The sequence below is a fragment of the Saccopteryx leptura genome, chromosome 5, assembly GCF_036850995.1.
Source record: "Saccopteryx leptura isolate mSacLep1 chromosome 5, mSacLep1_pri_phased_curated, whole genome shotgun sequence".
Lineage (NCBI taxonomy): Eukaryota > Metazoa > Chordata > Mammalia > Chiroptera > Emballonuridae > Saccopteryx > Saccopteryx leptura.
Window position 1 is genome coordinate 132,569,722 of NC_089507.1, and position 19,395 is coordinate 132,589,116.

At 37.9% G+C, this 19,395-nt stretch overlaps 1 protein-coding gene across 4 annotated transcripts in view; it reads left to right on the plus strand.

Moving 5' to 3' along the window:
- The window catches only part of TAF3 (TATA-box binding protein associated factor 3), a 209,643-nt gene that overhangs the window by 79,975 nt on the left and 110,273 nt on the right, over nucleotides 1–19,395 (plus strand). Inside the window, exon 1 of one of the 4 annotated variants that reach the window (XM_066384906.1) lies at nucleotides 5,102–5,120. The exons of the other annotated variants lie outside the window; for them this stretch is intronic. The gene's annotated coding sequence lies outside the window, so the exon portion shown is untranslated. Of the gene's footprint in view, nucleotides 1–5,101; nucleotides 5,121–19,395 lie in introns of those variants that run through there. 4 annotated transcript variants of the gene reach the window in all.

Here is a 19,395-nt window from a genome sequence, read left to right on the forward strand (position 1 = left end):
TCCTCATCACTGTCAAAACTCCCACCCATTAGCTTGTCCTCATCTGTGTCTGATGACAAATCACTGTCTTCTTATATTGCCTCATCCTCAGTTTCATCTATAGCATTTGAAATGCCACACTTCTTAAATGATTTGACAATGATCTCAATCTTGATATTATCCCAGGATCTTTTTACCCAGGTACAAACTTCTAGAACTGGTTTCTTCACTCTTCCTGCTGGTGTCAAATTGTCCCCAGAAGACTTCATCCATAGGTTCCATTCGACTCTCATGGCAGCTTTGAAGAGTTTGTTAATGCTGACATCAAGTGGTTGGAGCTGAGATGTCAAGTCTCCAGGAATGACAGACAGCAAATTTTGTCTTTTGCTCTGCAGCAATCTTCTTTACGGTTTTTATTATGTGTGCCCTGAACTGATCAAGCACCAATAGGGCAGTTTTGCATAAAGAGCCCACCTGGTCTCCTTCTCCAAACTTTCTCAAACCAGATCTTCATCCCACCCTGACCCATCAACCCTTGTCATGAATGTGGACAATCACTCCTCGAGGAATGTCTTCTTTTGACATTGTTTTACATTTGAAAATCAGCATAGGAGGCAGCTTGGTTCCATCGGCACAAGCTAGAACAACTGTATAATGGCTCTTTTCATGTCCCCTTGTCTTCACAGTTACAGTTTTCACCCCTTCTTATCAACAGTTCTGTTACTTGGGACATCAGATTGAAGGGGACTTTATCCATATTTGCAATCTGTCCCCACTCAAATTGATGTGTTTTCCTACATTGTATAACAAAATGATGAAATTCAAGGACATTTTGCTCATTGCTTTCAGGCATCTTTTGGGCAAGTCTGGTGCATGTGCACATGCTTAGTCCATTTGTGTCCTCCTTTGAAATCAGTAACCTCTGTTTCATCAGATATTCTTCTTGCCTCATGCTGAACCATCTTTGTGGACACAGGAATTCCAATTGCCCTTTGCTCTTCAATCCATACCTTCAGTTCCCTCTCTAAATCAGGCCACTTTGCTGACTTGCCTCTCATGGCCTTCTTCTGCTGTGATGTTTTCAGTAGGATTTCTTCTTCTCATAGGCAGTCTCGGATGGATTTCTCAGTTGGAGGAGGACCATACTTAGTTCAGCAGCACAATTTCCATTCAGTTCTGCAAACTGGATCACTTTTAACTTGAATTCAGCACTGTACAAAAATCTTTTCTGAGACATTTCTGGGCAGATTGTGGCAATACGTAACCTACCGCAATATACTGGTAACAGGTGCGAAACAACAAGTGCGAAATAGTGGGAAATGCAAGTAAAAAAACCTACAATCACAATAAGACGCACTCAGTTTTTAGACCCCAAAGTTTTCAAAAAAGGGCGCATCTTATACATGGGGAAATACGATAGTTACTTTGAGAAAAGACAGGCTAATAGAAAAAGGCACAGATACAAGTTAAGTGTTATACTGGCAATCATTTTTTCTTTTGTAACAGAAACAGAAAGGGATAGGGATAGAGAGGAAAGGAGAGAGATGAGAAGCATCAATTCTTCATAGCAGCGCCTTAGTTCATTTATCAGCAAGCATTTTTAAAACCCTGCCAATTAAACCAGTTTTCAAAAACTCGATATAAAATTGTGTGCTAACTGGCCCCATGGTACAAACTAACCAGTAAATGTGTTAAAAGGTATGATCGATGTCTGTGGTATACTATTTCCAGAAGAAGTATAAAAACATTTTTTTTTTCTAAAAGTATCAGTAAGCTCTTTTAAAATGTTTTACTTTCCTTCTTTTTCTCTCTTTACCCTCTTCTCTGTATTTCTGTTGGAAACTTTTTTTTAAGATATTTGATTATGGTATAAGGCAGCTAATTTAAGCATCTGTTTATCACTGCCTGGCTAGACTGAATGTAAAATTTCAATTGAATTACGTCCCTAGAGAGCTTTGAGCTCTTAGGGTAAAACACATCATTTTCTCTTTTCTCCCCTGGGATTGTCAGCAGAAAGAATTCATCTAAATAGTTTACATGCATTTTGAAAATGTTGTATCTACTGGTCTTAGCTTTGTTGTTTGTGGAACATTGCCAATATAAATGGAATATCTACTTTGCTTGTTAACTCAGGCACAATAGTGTTATGTGGTATTACAATATGTGTATAAATTCTAACAGTGAATGACTCTTGCTGATAGTTAACTTATAACCAGTTTTCGTACTAACAAATAAGAGATTTCTTCTTTTTGAAAATTTAATTTAAAAAACCCAGATATTTAATTAATGTCATTAAATGTTTATTGAACAATTACCGTATATATAACTATGTAACTATTATAAAATTCAGATGTACATTATAATAGCTTATTTTGCCACATTTTTTCTGGAAGAGTTTGGGTTTCTGTGCCCTTTTACCAGTTTTATAAAGGCTCTTAAGAAGTAATTAATTGAACTGAACTAAACTTATCAGTAAGCAAATTCACTGGAGACTGACTCTGTCAGGAACTGTGTCACAGACTTAGCATGTGTGAACTCCTGTGTTTTCAACTGGGGCCTCTTCATTCTTTTTTTCAAGTACAGTTTCATGAGAAAGCACCATAATTTTCTTTTCCTTGTTCTACTTGATTATAAAAATTTTGCAGTATTTTAAAAAGATGAACATTCAATTGCCCTAGTTTTTCTTCTGTTATAATAAAAATAATTAAGAAGCAGCACATAGTATTTCATAACTTCTTTTAATATATTAAAATATCAGATCTTAACCTGGTAAATACTGTCAAAATTATTAAAATGAATATATTTATTATCTCAAATTGTCAGTTCTGCTGTGAAATTTAGATTGGATTTTGAAACATACTGTTTTCTTACAAAGTCTCAACAGTATCTGTTAGCCAGTTGTCTAGCTTTACTTTGAAATCTCAATCTGAAATGGAAGTAATTTTTCATTATTTCAATAATATTTATTTTTAAAAGAAAGTCTAAGTATTTGAGCTGTATATTGGGAAAACTGTTAGTTATTTCTTGAACTTTTAAGTTCAAGAAAAGTATTTTTTTAAGGGAATAATATAAAGGCCTACATTACTGAAAGATAGGTTTGTTACTTAATGTAGACCTAATAGGGAGACATGCTATATCTATGGTTTTGAATTTGGTTAAGTTTATCATTAAAGATACATTGCTTGTTAAGAGGAGGTAAACATGTAAGAAGTAGGCAGGAGTTATACAGTATATAATTTGCTGCAAGTCTCTTCTATGTGGCAAGAAGCCCCACTGAACCAATAGTTCATTTGACTTTACTGAACTTTCATCTCAGATATTTTCCTCTGCACTTTGTATATCTCATCTGGCTTCTGTGACTTTGCTACTTGCTTTCCTTCATATCATTGATTGTATTGTCACTTCTTTTTCCTGCAGCCTGATCTCTCCTGGTCATCTTCTGCTTTGACTGTTGCCACTTCCTTCTCATTGATCCCCTTGCTTCCATCATTGTCCTAGCCCAGTGGTTCTCAAATTTTTGAAGTTGGGGCACACTTAAAATCCTACAAATAATTGTAGGCACACTACAATTGTATATACAGATTTCTGAGAAATACGTTATAATAATTAAGTCAAATATTAAAGAAAAAAATATGAAGTTCAAGTGTGCTTTTATGGTAATTAAAATAAATACAACAAAATTAAATTTATTCTGACATTAAAACATTTTTATGTTTTATATTTTAAGTTATGCTTTTTAGAATTTGTAAAAAAGAGGGGTTAAAAATTTAAAAAAAGGACAGAAAGTTATCTTTTTATGTATATAGTATACATTCTTAGTAAGATTTAGTAAATTCGGCAGGTTCCAGCGTGAATGTGTTAAGTTTTCATTCTTGTGTTTATGAGAAACATGAGCCTGATGTGTCCTAGCGATTTCTTCAGTTTGGGCATATATTTGAAAGGCAAACTCTCATTTCCTCTTCAATACATTGAAGAATTCCTCTCTTTTTACTCTTAATTGTGTAGAGTGCAGAAAACCCCCACCATACATATCATCTTAACTTGACACCAAACAAAGGATAGAAGAAACTTGCCTCCAGTCTTTCCGGGGAACATGGGGGGTAGTGTAAACAATCCAGCACCACAGCTTAACAGCCTTTTGCAACCTAATCAGGCAAGTGAGGTGGGGGGTTGGGCAGACTGTCAGCTTACAGCCAATTCCCCACACCTCTGTCCCCCAAAAATCTAAACTCCAAAAACCCTGCTGGTTTTTTGGTCCTCAACAGGCACATATTTCCCTGGAATACCATAGGGCGCACCTGGAAATCTTCTAGGGCGCACCAGTGTGCCCTGGCGCACATTTTGAGAACCACTGTCCTAGCCTATCTGATATGTGTTTACCAAGGTTATCTCTTTTTCCTGCTCTTCCAGCTAAAGTTTCTTACCTCTGTTTGTCCCGTATCAACCTTTTATCAGCTATTCTCTATCCTTGCTAGGACCTCTCTTATTTAAATTGATCCTCATAATTAAAATAGCACTCCTTATATTTCTATGTAGCCCATATTTATTTAATCATCATTCTCAGAAGAACTCTTTAAGAAAAACAGAGAGAGACAGGGTCAATCTCTATTACTCTCCCCCAGCATTAGCAAAATGCTTTCATCAGCAGAGCAGGTACAAACTCAAAATACATTTCTTCTCTCCAGCTATAATCTTCCCTTCTGTAATGCACCCGCCAAACAAGATGCACATTTTATTTTACTTTATTTTATATTTTGGCTAAAATTAACTTTTTCTGTTTTTAAAAGCAGGCTCTCAATTGACACTTAGCTATTCTGATAGAAGCAATGGAATGTAATCCAAAGTTATAGTTCTTTATATTTGACTATATTGATAATCTTCCCCTTCCCCTAACCAACACATTCTTCAGTGACATGATTACTGTCCCTACTGTCTGTCAACAGAGAGTATTAGCCTTCAAGACCATATTTGGTTATAAGATAGCAAATAAGAAAATGAACATGTAAAGTTGAAATACAATAATAGAAAAAAAACAGAAACAACCAATACCTGTGGCCTGTAGTCTATTTTAGTGTTGTCTGATTTTGAATGTTGATGAACAGAGGACGTATCTGTTCATCCTTGCAAGTATGGCATGGCATGTAAGTGACACTGATTCCTAGATGATGACCGAATGTTGAACTGTTAAAAGTGGGATACAGGGGATCCTCGGGTTATGACAGTCTTGTCATGTGACATTTTGAGTTTATTACACTTCCATAAAAACTTTAAAAAATTGAGACATGAGTGTTTCAGCTTACATCATTAGCTTCATACTTATGGACTACATGGGCGAACTATTTTGGTTGCATGCAGCAAAAGAATATGCAGTAATGTAGCACATGAATGCAGGAGTTGGCATCCCCCAGTATGCTTACCTATGCCATTTTGGACTATAAAAAGTGCAAGTGTTCCATTTATGTTAGGCTAGGGTGTGTTTCAACTTACACCAAAATTCGGGTTATATCACTGTCATAGGAATGGAACTGTGTTGTAACCCAAGGACCTTCTGTAATGATTTTCTATTGGTCAATGTTTTGTTTTTTGTTTTTTGTTGTGACAGAGACAGAGAGAGTCAGAGAGAGGGACAGATAGGGACAGACAGGAAGGGAGAGAGATGAGAAGCATCAGTTCTTTGTTGCAGCACCTTAGTTGTTCATTGATTGCTTTCTCATATGTGCCTTGATATGGAGGGTACAGCAGACTGAGTGACCCCTTGCTCGAGCCAGCAACCTTGGGCTCAAGCTGGTGAGCTTTGCTCAAACCAGATGAGCCTGCACTCAAGCTGGCAACCTCGGGGTCTCAAACCTGGGTCCTCCACTCTATCTACTGCACCACACTGCCTGGTTGAGCCTGTTGGTCAGTGTTTTATTTATTTATTTATTTATTTATTTTATTTTATTTTATTATTATTATTTTTTTAACAGAGACAGAGAGTGAGTCAGAGAGAGGGGTAGACAGGTACAGACAGACAGGAACGGAGAGAGATGAGAAGCATCAATCATCAGTTTTTCATTGCGCATTGCAACACTTTAGTTGTTCATTGATTGCTTTCTTATATGTACCTTGACTGCGGGCCTTTAGCAGACCGAGCAACCCCTTGCTGGAGCCAGCAACCTTGGGTTCAAGCTGGTGGGATTTTGCTCAAACCAGATGAGCCCGCGCTCAAGCTGGTGACCTCGGGGTCTCGAACCTGGGTCCTCTGCATCCCAGTCCGACGCTCTATCCACTGCACCACTGCCTGGTCAGACTTTTTTTTTTAGATATTTATTTATTTATTTATTTATTTATATTAGAAAGATAGAGGACAGAGAGATAGAGAGATAAGAGAGAGAGAGAACAGGGGGAGGAGCAGGAAACATCAACTTCCATATGTGCCTTGACCAGGCAAGCCCAGGGTTTTGAACCAGCGACCTCAGCATTCCAGGTCGATGTTTTATCCACTGTGTCACCACAGGTCTGGTCAGTGTTTTAAACTGGAGTTCATTTCCTGGAAAACTATTTTCTATTTATTTAGTTAGTATTTATTGAGCAATTACTATAAAAATATCCAAATCAGTTATGAAAGTTTTATGTACATTTGTTGAATATATAAAATATGGAACTATTTTAGTATATTTTCTCTTTAAAGGATTTTTTTTGATGAGCTACTTTAGGCCAAGACTTTATTTAAATATAAGGCTGATGCTATAGGAAGTCTTCAGTGCTCCAATAGCCTTCAGGCTGTATTTAAATTAGAGTCTTGCTCTTGAAACATTTAATTTTTCTTTAGTATGCTTTCAAGCCTCTACCTTCCTTCAAATGGTAAGTACTAAATGAGGGTGGGTACCTTGGTGAGTGAGAGTTTTCTCGCATATAGTAAACCTATTCCAAAAATCTCATTTTGGGACAGAGTTAGCTAAATTTCAGTTAAGTAAGTGGTCTGTCATAAAATAATTTCTTTTTCTTTTCAGTATTTTTAATATTGAGCTTTTAGGAAAAGAGCAATACACACACACACACATACACATATACAGGGTGGGGGCAAAAGTAGGTTTACAGTTGTGAGTGTGCAAAAGTTAATTTTTGTATTATTTATTTAACTATTTTATCATTTATTTGTATTATTATTGTTTTGTTATTATTTTGTATCCTTACTTTTGATTTATCTTTTAGATAGTGATGGCTGGTAATTTAACCTACTTTTGCCCACCTCTGTATATAGAATAGAAAAATCCTTGTTTGTTAGTGTGTTAGTTTTCTTTTGCTGTAAAACAAATTACTACAAATTTAACAGCTTAAAATGACACCCAATTTATTTTCCTAGGTCAGATGTCCAACATGGCTCAGGTGCGTTCTTTCCTTAAGGTCTTACAAAGCCAAAGTCAGCCTGGCTGAAGTTCAGGACCTTTTCCAGGCTTATTCTTTATTGGCAGATATCGGTTCCTTGCAGCTGTAGGACTGAGGTCCCCATTCCCGAGGCTTTCATAGGCTTCCCACATTCTTTACCACATGTTTCCCTCCATCCTCAAGCTAGTAAGGGCCCATTCAACTCTCTTCATGCTCTGAATCCTCAATTTCTTTTCTACTACCAGCCAAAGAAAACTCTTTTTAAAAAGGATTTGTATAATTTGATTAGGTTTACTTGGTTAATCTCATGTTTTCTTAATCATGGGAGTGACATCTCATATTAACAAGTTTTACCTGAGGAGATTACAAGCATGAGTCACTTACCTGTCACAGATTGTTTGACTGAATAAACGATTCTAGATTGATATTTATTTTCCTGTAGAATTTTAAACAAATTACTCTATATTAGCATATAATAATATAGTTGAGAAACCCTGTACCATTTTGAATTGTAATCATTAATATGCTAGCAGTATTTTCTGTCTAACAAAATTAGATTCTTCTCTTTATAACCAGGTTTTGAAATTTCACTGTGATTTGCCTTTATGTGAGTCTCTGTGCTTTTATACTACTGGCACTTGTTGGACTCTTTTAATCCCTTCTCTGATGAGAAACCTCATGTCTTCTGCTAGAGTGAAGAAGGAATAGTTTGCCTGGCTGTTTAGGATTGAGAAGGCCATGTGGGTGGCTGACTTTTCACACATTCAACCAATTCACCATTTGTTAGCTCATGTTCCACTTTCCGAGGGACTTGGTGCCTCTAATTCTTGATTTTCTGTGAGATTCTAGGAAGCAGTCTATTTCATCATTTGCATTTCTTTTTGCAGGGTGCTTTAAATATCAACTTTCCCTTTTCTTTCAAAGTTAGATATACTTACTTAGTCATTCACCCTTCTCCATCTTCTAAAAACATTATCTCTATCCATTATTTTTTTCCTCTTGGGTTTCTTTATCATTGTGGATTAAACACAATTTTAAGTTCCTTTAATAACTCCTTTTTTTTTGTCAGGAGGATTTAGATGGGAGCAGAGATGTGTCCCTCTTTCATTCTACCATGTTGATCCATAAGTTCCCCCCCCCCTTTTTTTTTTTAAGTGAGAGAGAAAGATATGGAGGGACAGAGAGGAAGGGAGAGAGATGAGAAGTATCAATTCGCAGTTGTGGCAGCTTAGTTGTTCATTGATTGCTTTTTCATGTGTGCCTTAACCAGGGGGCTGTAGCTGAGCAAGTGACCCCTTGCTTAAGCCAGCAACCTTTGGCTCAAGCCACCGACCTTGGGCTTCAAGCCAGTGGCCTTTGGGCTCAAACCACAGACCTTTGTGGTCAAGCCAGTGACCATGGGGTCATGTCTATAATCCTGCACTCAAGCTGGAGACCCCGCACTCAAGGCAGATGAACTTGTGCTCAAGCCGGCAACCTCAGGGTTTAGAACCTGGGTCTTCAGCATCCCAGGCCGATGCTCCATCCATTGCACTGCTGCCTGGTCTGGCCAGAGTTTTCCCTTTTTTGATTGCTCAATCATGATTATTTAATTTTGGTTTCATTATAAAATGCAATTTGGTGACATAGAGGACCAGATTACAGCATGGTTTATTTTAAAGTCAACAAACTTGTATATTCCATGTACATCATTGTGCTAAATGCTGGAGAACCAGACTAGCAAAAAACATAGCCTGTGTCCTGAGGAAATTCTTAGTCCTATTGACGATGATAACCTAAATAAATGTTCAACAGTAGGAATATCATTAAATAAATCATGTTTTTGAAGATAATTTACTTAGGGATATGCTCTATTAAATGTTAAGTGAAAATAGGATATAAGCTAATAAAATTTCAGTTACGTAGGGAAAAATAGAAAGAGGTGTAGAAAAATACTAAAAGAAAATGTAAACCCCGATATTAACAGTGATTTTTTTTTAATCTAGATTGTGGAATTATGGTGATATTTTTTAAAGTATCTTTGGGGCAAAAATTAGGATTGCCTTTTCCTTTCTTTCTTTTTTTTTTTTTTTTCATTTTTCTGAAGCTGGAAACGGGGAGAGACAGTCAGACAGACTCCCGCATGCGCCCGACCGGGATCCACCCGGCACACCCACCATGGGGCGACGCTCTGCCCACCAGGGGGCGATGCTCTGCCCATCCTGGGCGTCGCCATGTTGCGACCAGAGCCACTCTAGCGCGTGAGGCAGAGGCCACAGAGCCATCCCCAGCGCCCGGGCCATCTTTGCTCCAATGGAGCCTTGGCTGCGGGAGGGGAAGAGAGAGATAGAGAGGAAAGCGCGGCGGAGGGGTGGAGAAGCAAATGGGCGCTTCTCCTGTGTGCCCTGGCCGGGAATCGAACCCGGGTCCTCCACACGCTAGGCCGACGCTCTACCGCTGAGCCAACCGGCCAGGGCTTCCTTTCTTTCTTCAGTTGCCATACTAACTAGCATCTACATATCTATGAAGATATTAGTATTTTTTTATTTGCCTCCCCATTTCTGTATATTAGAATATAGTGGAAAGGGGTAGATCGTTTGTATCACGGTGTAAAGGTTATACAAAATCCACTGACTGGTATAATTTAATATGGGTATTTATAATACTGGCTCCTAATTCCATAAGTCCAGCTACCACTTAACCATATCATTTACTATGTTATTTCTTATTGCCAAAATAAGTCTACTGTTCTTTTAAAAAGTGAATGATCCAGAGTACACATAATATTTTATATCAATTATTGATAAATTATACTTTAGAAGCATTTGTCACAAAATCATGTTAATGAAGAAAAAATAAAAAGCTGTATAATTTTGTATTAATTGATCGATTTCAATAGCTAAAATGCTGTAGTTAAAATAGGTGCATGTTTTATATGTAAGTACTGTTGCTGAGTCGGTGGCTGAACAGATGAACAGGCCAGCCAGCTACTATTTGGAACCAAGAAAACAAGCACCAACATTGTAATACTGGTATCACTGAAAACTCTGTGCCCCTGTTACATGGACTGTGAAATCTAGTCTCAGAAAATAGAAAGTAGGAAGGTATAAAATGACTCAGATTTTTTGAATTACTAAGTAGAGCAACTATTTTTTAGAAATTGTCACTAATAAAATACATTTAACTAATAAAATACAGTTTCAGAGAGATTACATAAGGTATTCCAATTATAATATTATAGGATATTATTTATTAATTATTGATTTTTAAATTTTATTTATTTATTTGGCAAGAGAGAGGAAGCAAGAGAGATGAGAAGCATCAACTCATAGTTGCAGCACTTTAGTTGTTCATTGATTACTTCTTCTGTATACCTTGACTAGAGGCTCCAGCCCTGGCACTGACCTCTTTCTTATTCAGGCCAGCAACCTTGGGCTCAAACCAGCCACCTCAGGGTTTCAAACCTGGGACCTCAGCGTCCCAGGTCAATGCTCTATCCACAGCACCACCACCAGCCAGGTAGAATATTATTTATTTCTAATTTACTGTTTTACAGAACATTTTTCTCTTTAGGATTCAGAATAAGAAAATAAAGATTTTGATAGGAAATATGTGAATTTTATCATGAGTTACAAGAGATCATAATTTTGTTCAGAGTAATTCATCACAATAATTTATACTTACAATGCCATATTAGTCTTTTTTTTTATAATAATTTTATTTTTTTAATGGGGCGACATCAATAAATCAGGATACATATATTCAAAGATTAGCAAGTCCAGGTTATCTTGTCTTTCAATTATGTTGCATACCCATCACCCAAAGTCAGATTGTTCTCTGTCACCTTCTATCTAGTTTTCTTTGTGCCCCTCCCCCTCCCCCTTTCCTTCTCCCTTTCCCCCCTCCCCCCGTAACCACCACACTCTTATCAATGTCTCTTAGTTTCACTTTTATGTCCCACCTACGTATGGAATAATGCAGTTCCTGTTTTTTTCTGATTTACTTATTTCACTTCGTATAATGTTATCAAGATCCCACCATTTTCCTGTAAATGATCCGATGTCATCATTTCTTATGGCTGAGTAGTATTCCATAGTGTATATGTGCCACATCTTCCTTATCCAGTCATCTATTGACGGGCTTTTTGGTTGTTTCCATGTCCTGGCCACTGTGAACAATGCTGCAATGAACATGAGGCTGCATGTGTCTTTACGTTATCAATGTTTCTGAGTTTTGGGGGTATATACCCAGTAGAGGGATTGCTGGGTCATAAGGTAGTTCTATTTTCAGTTTTTTGAGGAACCACCATACTTTCTTCCATAATGGTTGTACTACTTTACATTCCCACCAACAGTGTATGAGGGTTCCTTTTTCTCCACAGCCTCTCCAACATTTGCTATTACCTGTCTTGTTAATAATAGCTAATCTAACAGGTGTGAGGTGGTTATCTCATTGCAGTTTTGATTTGCATTTCTCTAATAACTAAAGAAGATGAGCATCTTTTCATATATCTGTTGGCCATTTGTACTTCCTCTTGGGAGAAGTGTCTGTTCATGTCCTCTTCCCATTTTTTTATTGGATTGTTTGTTTGTTTGTTTGTTGTTGAGTTTTATGAGTTCTTTGTATATTTTGGATATTAGGCCCTTATCTGAGCTGTTGTTTGAAAATATTTCCCATTTAGTTGGCTTTCTGTTTATTTTGTTATCAGTTTCTCTTGCTGAGCAAAAACTTCTTAGTCTGATGTAGTCCCATTCATTAATTTTTGCCTTCACTTCTCTTGCCTGTGGAGTCAAATTCATAAAATGCTCTTTAAAACCCAGGTCCATGAGTTGAGTACCTATGTCTTCTTCTAAGTACTTTATTGTTTCAGGTCTTATATTTAGGTCTTTGATCCATTTTGAGTTAATTTTAGTACATGGGGACAAACTGTAGTCCAGTTTCATTCTTTTGCATGTGGCTTTCCAGTTTTCCCAGCACCATTTATTGAAGAGGCTTTCTTTTCTCCATTGTGTGTTGTTGGCCCCTTTATCAAAAATTATTTGACTATATATATGTGGTTTTATTTCTGGACTTTCTATTCTGTTCCATTGGTCGGAGTGTCTATTTTTCTGCCAATACCATGCTGTTTTGATTGTCGTGGCCCTATAATAGAGTTTGAAGTCAGGTATTGTAATACCCCCAGCTTCATTCTTTTTCTTTAGGATTGCTTTGGCTATTCGGGGTTTTTTATAGTTCCATATAAATCTGATGATTTTTTGCTCTATTTCTTTAAAAAACGTCATTGGAATTTTGATGGGAATTGCATTAAATTTGTATATTGCTTTGTGTAATATAGCCATCTTGATTATATTTATTCTTCCTAACCAAGAACAAGAAATATTCTTCCATCTCATTATATCTTTCTCGATTTCTCTTAACAATGGTTTATAGTTTTCATTATATAAGTCCTTTACATTCTTTGTTATGTTTATTCCTAAGTATTTTATTTTTTTTGTTGCAATTGTGAAGGGGATTATTCTTTTGAGTTCGTTCTCCGTTGTTTCATTGTTGGCATATAGAAAGGCTATTGACTTCTGTATGCTAATTTTGTATTCTGCGACCTTACTGTATTGGCTTATTGTTTCTAGTAGTCTTTTTGTGGATTCTTTGGGGTTTTTGATGTATAGGATCATATCATCTGCAAAAAGTGATACCTTTACTTCTTCTTTTCCGATATGGATGCCTTTTATTTCTTTGTCTTGTCTGATTGCTCTGGCTAGAACCTCTAGTACCACATTAAATAAGAGTGGAGAGAGTGGACAACCCTGTCTTGTTCCTGATTTAAGGGGGAAAGCCTTCAGTTTAGTGCCATTTAATATGATGTTAGCTGATGGTTTATCATATATGGGCTTTATCATGTTGAGATATTTTCCTTCTATACCCATTTTGTTGAGAGTCTTAAACATAAAATTGTGTTGTATTTTATCGAAAGCCTTTTCTGCATCTATTAATAAGATCATGTGGTTTTTGTTCTTTGTTTTGTTGATATGGTGTATTACGTTAACCGTTTTACGTATGTTGAACCATCCTTGAGATTCTGGGATGAATCCCACTTGATCATGATGTATTATTTTTTTAATATGTTGTTGTATTCGATTTGCTAGTATTTTGTTTAGTATTTTAGCATCTGTATTCATTAGAGATATTGGTGTGTAGTTTTCTTTTTTTGTGCCATCCTTGCCTGGTTTTGGTATGAGGGTTATGTTGGCCTCATAAAATGTGTTTGGAAGTATTGCTTCTTCTTCCATTTTTTGGAAGACTTTCAGTAGAATAGGAACCAAGTCTTCTTTGAATGTTTGATAAAATTCGCTGGTATAGCCGTCAGGGCCTGGACTTTTATTTTTGGGGAGGTTTTTAATGGTTTTTTCTATTTCTTCTCTACTAATAGGTCCGTTTAGGCTTTCTGCTTCTTCTTGACTCAGTCTAGGAAGGTTGTATTGTTCTAGGAATTTATTCATTTCTTCTAGATTGTTGAATTTAGTAGCATAAAGTTTTTCATAGTATTCTACAATAATTCTTTGTATATCTACGGTGTCCGTGGTGATTTCTCCTCTTTCATTTTGGATTTTGTTTATATGAGTTCTTTTTCTTTTATCCTTGGTAAGTCTTGCCAAGGGTTTGTCAATTTTGTTAATCTTTTCAAAGAACCAGCTCTTTGTTCTATTAATTTTTTCTATAGTTTTATTGTTCTCTCTTTCATTTATTTCTGCTCTGATTTTTATTATCTCCTTTCTTCGGCTGGTTTTGGGTTGTCTTTGTTCTTCTTTTTCTAGTTCCTTAAGGTGTGAAGTTAAGTGGTTCACTTGGGCTCTCTCTTGTTTGTTCATATATGCCTGAAGTGATATGAACTTCCCTCTTATCACTGCTTTTGCTGCATCCCATAGATTCTGATATGTCGTATTGTCATTTTCATTAGTCTGTATATATCTTTTGATCTCTGCACTTATTTCTTCTTTGACCCATTCATTTTTTAAAAGTATGTTGTTTAGTTTCCACATTTTTGTGGGATTTTTTCCCTCCTTTTTGCAGTTGAATTCTAGTTTCAAGGCTTTATGATCAGAAAATATGCTTGGTACAACTTCAATTTTTCTGAATTTCCTGATGTTGTTTTTGTGGCCCAACATATGGTCAATTCTTGAGAATGATCCATGTACACTGGAGAAAAATGTATACTCAGTCACTTTGGGATGAAATGTCCTGTAGATGTCTATCATATCCAGGTGCTCTAGTGTTTTGTTTAAGGCCACTATATCTGTGTTGATTCTCTGTTTGGATGACCAATCTAGAGCCGTCAGCGGTGTATTGAGGTCTCCAAGTATGATTGTATTTTTGTCAGTTTTTGTTTTAAGGTCAGTAAGTAGCTGTCATATATTTTGGTGCTCCTTGGTTTGGTGCATATATATTAAGAATTGTTGGCCGGACCTGTGGTGGCGCAGTGGATAAAGCATCGACCTGGAATGCTGAGGTCGCTGGTTCGAAACCCTGGGCTTGCCTGGTCAAGGCACATATGGGAGTTGAAGCTTCCTGCTCCTCCTCCCCTTCTCTCTCTCTCTCTCTCTCCCCCCCCCTAAAAAAAAATGAATAAATAAATAAATTAATTAATTAATTAAAAAAAAAAAAGAATTGTTATGTCTTCTTGATTCAGTGTCTCCTTAGCCATTATGAAATGGCCATTTTTGTCTCTGAGTACTTTTGTTTTCTTGTAGTCAGCATTATCCAATATGAGTATTGCTACGCCTGCTTTTTTTTGGATGTTATTTGCTTGGAGTATTGTTTTCCAGCCTTTCACTTTGAATTTGTTTTTATCCTTGTTACTTAGATGAGTTTCCTGTAGGCAGCATACAGTTGGATTTTCTTTTTTAATCCATTATGCTACTCTGTGCCTTTTTATTGGTGAGTTTAATCCGTTTACATTTAGTGTAATTATTGACAGTTGTGAGTTCCCTATTGCCATTATATAGATTGCTTTCTGTTAGTTTTGTTTCTTGTTTGATCCTTCTCTTTCGTTTTTCTATCTTTTGTTTTTATTTGGTTGTATTCCATACATCTTTCCTCTGTTGCTATCTTTTTTTTCTCATGTGCTTCTGTGGTGGTTTTTTCAATGGTGGTTACCTTTAAGTAATGAAAAGGGTTCCTACCCTGTTCATTGTAGCGCACTATTTTTGAGTACTTTTGCACTCCATCGTCCTTTGCTACTGTTAATCTCCATCCTCTCCCCCTTTCTTTTTGTTGTTGTCACAGTTTAAATTTGGTTTTATTGTGTTCTTCTTGGAGCTTTTACTTGTGGCTTTATTTTATTTTTTTTTTTTTGTTCTTTGTATCTGATTGGAGAACCCCCTTTAGTAATTCCTGGAGTGGCGGTTTTCTGATGATAAATTCCCTCATCTTTTCTGTATCTGTGAATGTTTTTATTTCTCCTTCATATTTGAAGGATAGCTTTGATGGGTATAGTATTCGTGGCTGAAAGTTCCTCTCTTTCAGGACTTTAAATATTGGGGTCCAATCTCTTCTAGCTTATAGAGTTTCTGCTGAGAAATCTGATGATAATCTAATGGGCCTTCCTTTATATGTTGTATTCTTCTTTTCCTTGGCTGCCTTGAGAATTTTTTCTTTGCCATTGGTTTGTGCCAATTTCATTATGATGTGCCTTGGAGTAGGTTTGTTGGGGTTAAGAAAACTTGGAGTTCTGTTTGCTTCATGAATTTGAGGCTTTAGTTCTTTCCACAGGCTTGGGAAGTTCTCATCTATTATTTGTTTCAGTATGTTCTCCATTCCATTTTCTCTCTCTTCTCCCTCTGATATACCTATTACTCTTATTCTTTCTGATGGAGTCAGATAATTCTTGTAGGGCTATCTCATTTTTTTAAATTTTTGAGTCTCTTTCTTCTTTTCTCTGTTGTGCCTCAAGTTGCTTGTCTTCTATTTCACTAATCCTCTCTTCTATCTGGCCTGTTCTATTAGCTAAGCTTATTACCTCATTTTTCAGCTCGTGAATTGAGTTTTTCATCTCCAATTTGTTTTTATAGTTTCAATTTCCTTGGTAATATATTCTTTGTGTTCATTGAGTTGTTTTCTGAGCTCCCTAAATTGCCTTTCTGTGTTTTCTTGTATATCTCTGAGTATTTTTAGGATTTCTGTCTTGAATTCTCTGTCATTTAGCTCCAGGGTTTCCAATATATTAAATTTTTTCTCCATAGATTTTTCCTCATCTATCTGTGTTACCTCTCTTTCTTTTGTATCCATCATATTCGATTTTCTCTTCCTTAATGGCATCTGAGGGTGGTTTTGTTGATAGTATTAATGAGATTTAATAAAGAATAAAAAGTTAAAAAAATAAAAAATCGAGAAAAGTTTTTTTTTAAATTAATAATGAAATAAAGAAAATAAAATAAAATAAAAATTTAAAAAAAGGAAATTATTCCCCCCCTCCTTTTTTCCTCTCCTCTCCTCTCCCCTCTTTCTTGAGAAAATCTTGTGGTGAACTGTGAATTATATTGTATTTAATAGAGCAAACAATGCCTGTAATGGAGGGCCTGAATTGGGGAAAAGTAATAAAGGGGCAAGAAAAAAAAATAATAAAAAATAAAATAAAATAAAAAAATTTAAAAAAGGGGGGATATGGACCCACAAAAAGCAAATAATGAAAAAATTTGCATCAAGAATAAAATGATTTGCGTTTAGGTGTTGGTTGACTAAGAGTTATGATGAGAGGAATAAGAGGGAAACAGGAAAATGGGGGGACAAATTAAAAAATTACTATTGTATTTAGTGGAACAAGAGCTTGATAAAATGGAGAGCCAGGGATGGGAGCACTGCTAGTGAGTTAAAAAGGTGAAGTAAAAAACCCCCAAAATGCCACAAACATAAGTTTGAGTCCCAGATAAGATCATTTGTTCGTTATTGAGGTTTGAATGAGAGGAGACGTAAAGGAGAAAGGAAGAAACTAATATAGAGGGAGAAAAGAAAGAGAGAGAAAAAAAAGAGGGAACCACTAAAAGAAGAAAAAAGAAAAAAGAGGAGAGAGAGAGAGTTAAGGGTTTTGGAGTGCAACCCTCATAGAGAGAAAGGAAGAGGAAAGAAAAGATAATGGGAGATGTAACACTTATGGGTAGTGTAGTTCAAGGAGAGGAGAGAGTAAGACCGGTAGAGAGTTAAACGACCAAATTGGAGGAGGAAAAAGAAAAAAAAAAATCAAGGGTGAAGATAAGAGAAAAAAACGAACAAATATAATAAAATGGGATAGGTTATAAAGTCTGCGGATTATTCTTGATTTTGAGAGGTTATCTTCTTGCTTTTTCTTTTCTCTCCCTCTTCCTGGTCGGTGACTCTGTATCCCGGGTTCTGCCCCTTTGGCACGCTCAGGTAGAGGTTTGCAGTTGATAAGTCTCTATGGCGATGTCATGTATTGTCCTTCAGTCTCGTTGGTAGTCGAGGCTCATTAGCATTTATAGGCTCCGCCAGTGAGAGAGTCCGTGTTCCTGGAGCCTCTCTCCTAGTCTTTCCTTCCTCAATTAGTAGCCTGATAATCCAGCTATGGGGTTGCTGCTGCCTCTGCCTGGATAGTAAGAGGCTCAAAGAGCTGGCAACTCCCCACTCTATTCCCACTCAGCGCAAGGCTCTGGGTAAGGCTCAGTCAGTCACAGCCGCAAGCATAATCAGGCGGGGCTTCTGCCCACTCAAAGACCTCTGGCTCTGCCACTCTGTCCGGTAACACGGGCGGGCACCCACTTCCGGGGTGCTTGGAGGAAACTCTTGCTCACTATCTGCGCGCGCAGACCATGATGTCAAGCCGGAAGTCTCGCCCTCTGAGTGAAACCCCTTGCCCACTCTGAAAAGTTCCAGCGTTGGAATTGAGTCTCGCTCCGTCCCCGTGTGCGGCTTTTTCAAGGTGCTGGGGCGGCCTGAGACTCTGCCCTTGGCCCACACAAAGGCCCCCGACTCTGCCCCTCCGTGGGACAACATGGGCTCCCACTCCCGAGGTGCTGGGAGGAGTCTCCTGCCCACTCTTCGTGCACGCAGACCGGATGTCAGGCCGGAAGTCTTGCTCTCTGAGTGAAACCCCCAGCCCACACTGAAAAGTTCCAGCGTTGGAATTAGCTCTCGCTCCCTTCCCGTGCGCGGCTCCCTCAGGGCGCTGGGGCGGCCCAAGATTCCGCTTTTTGGCCCACACAAAGGCCCCTGACTCTGCCCTTCTGTGGGATAACACGGGCAGGCACTGCCGAGGCACTCGGAGGAATCTCTCGCTCACTATCTGCACGCGTAGACCAGGATATCAGACCAGCGGCCTCACCCTCTGAGTGAAACCCCCGCCCGTACGGAAAAGTTCCAGCGTTGGGATTAGTTCTCGCTCCCTCCCCGTGTGCGGCTCTCCCAGGGCACTGGGGCGGCCCGGAGGCTTTTGGCCCACACAAAGGCCTCTGACTCTGCCTCTCTGTGGGGTAACATGGGCGCACCCTCCCGGGGCTTTGGAAGGAATCTCTCGCCCACTATCTGCGCGTGCCTACCAGGAGATAGGGTAAAATGGCTGCCCCGCTTGTCTTTCTTTGTCTGGGATTGGCGCGAGTATTAGCTGTATTGCCCGGGTTGTCACAGGAACAGTTTTTCCTCGGCTTGGATCTGCGTGCCACAGCCTGGTTCAGCCATTTGTGCCGCGGCCTGGATCTATTCTCCCCCTTTGCCCGCCTTAGTTTCTATATTCTCAGTTTCCAGTGAAAGCCGCCCTGTTTAGGTTAGTGAGGAAGGCGGAGCATTTCTTACTCCCTATTTCCTTCGGGGTTTGGTTATATGTTTAGCCAATTTTTCGCTCGATCATACCTTTGGGTGTATTGCGAAAGATCTGGAGGCTCCAAGGATAGGTTTTTCTGTTTCTGGTTGAAGATCTTGTTGAGTTTTGGGGGAGATTTATCGGTATCGCTTCCTACGCCGCCATTACTCTGACCTTGTCCATATTAGTCTTTTAACTTAACTTTTAAGTCTAGCTTCATGAAGTAATACTGTATATAAATATACTTTTTTCAGTTTGCTTATGGT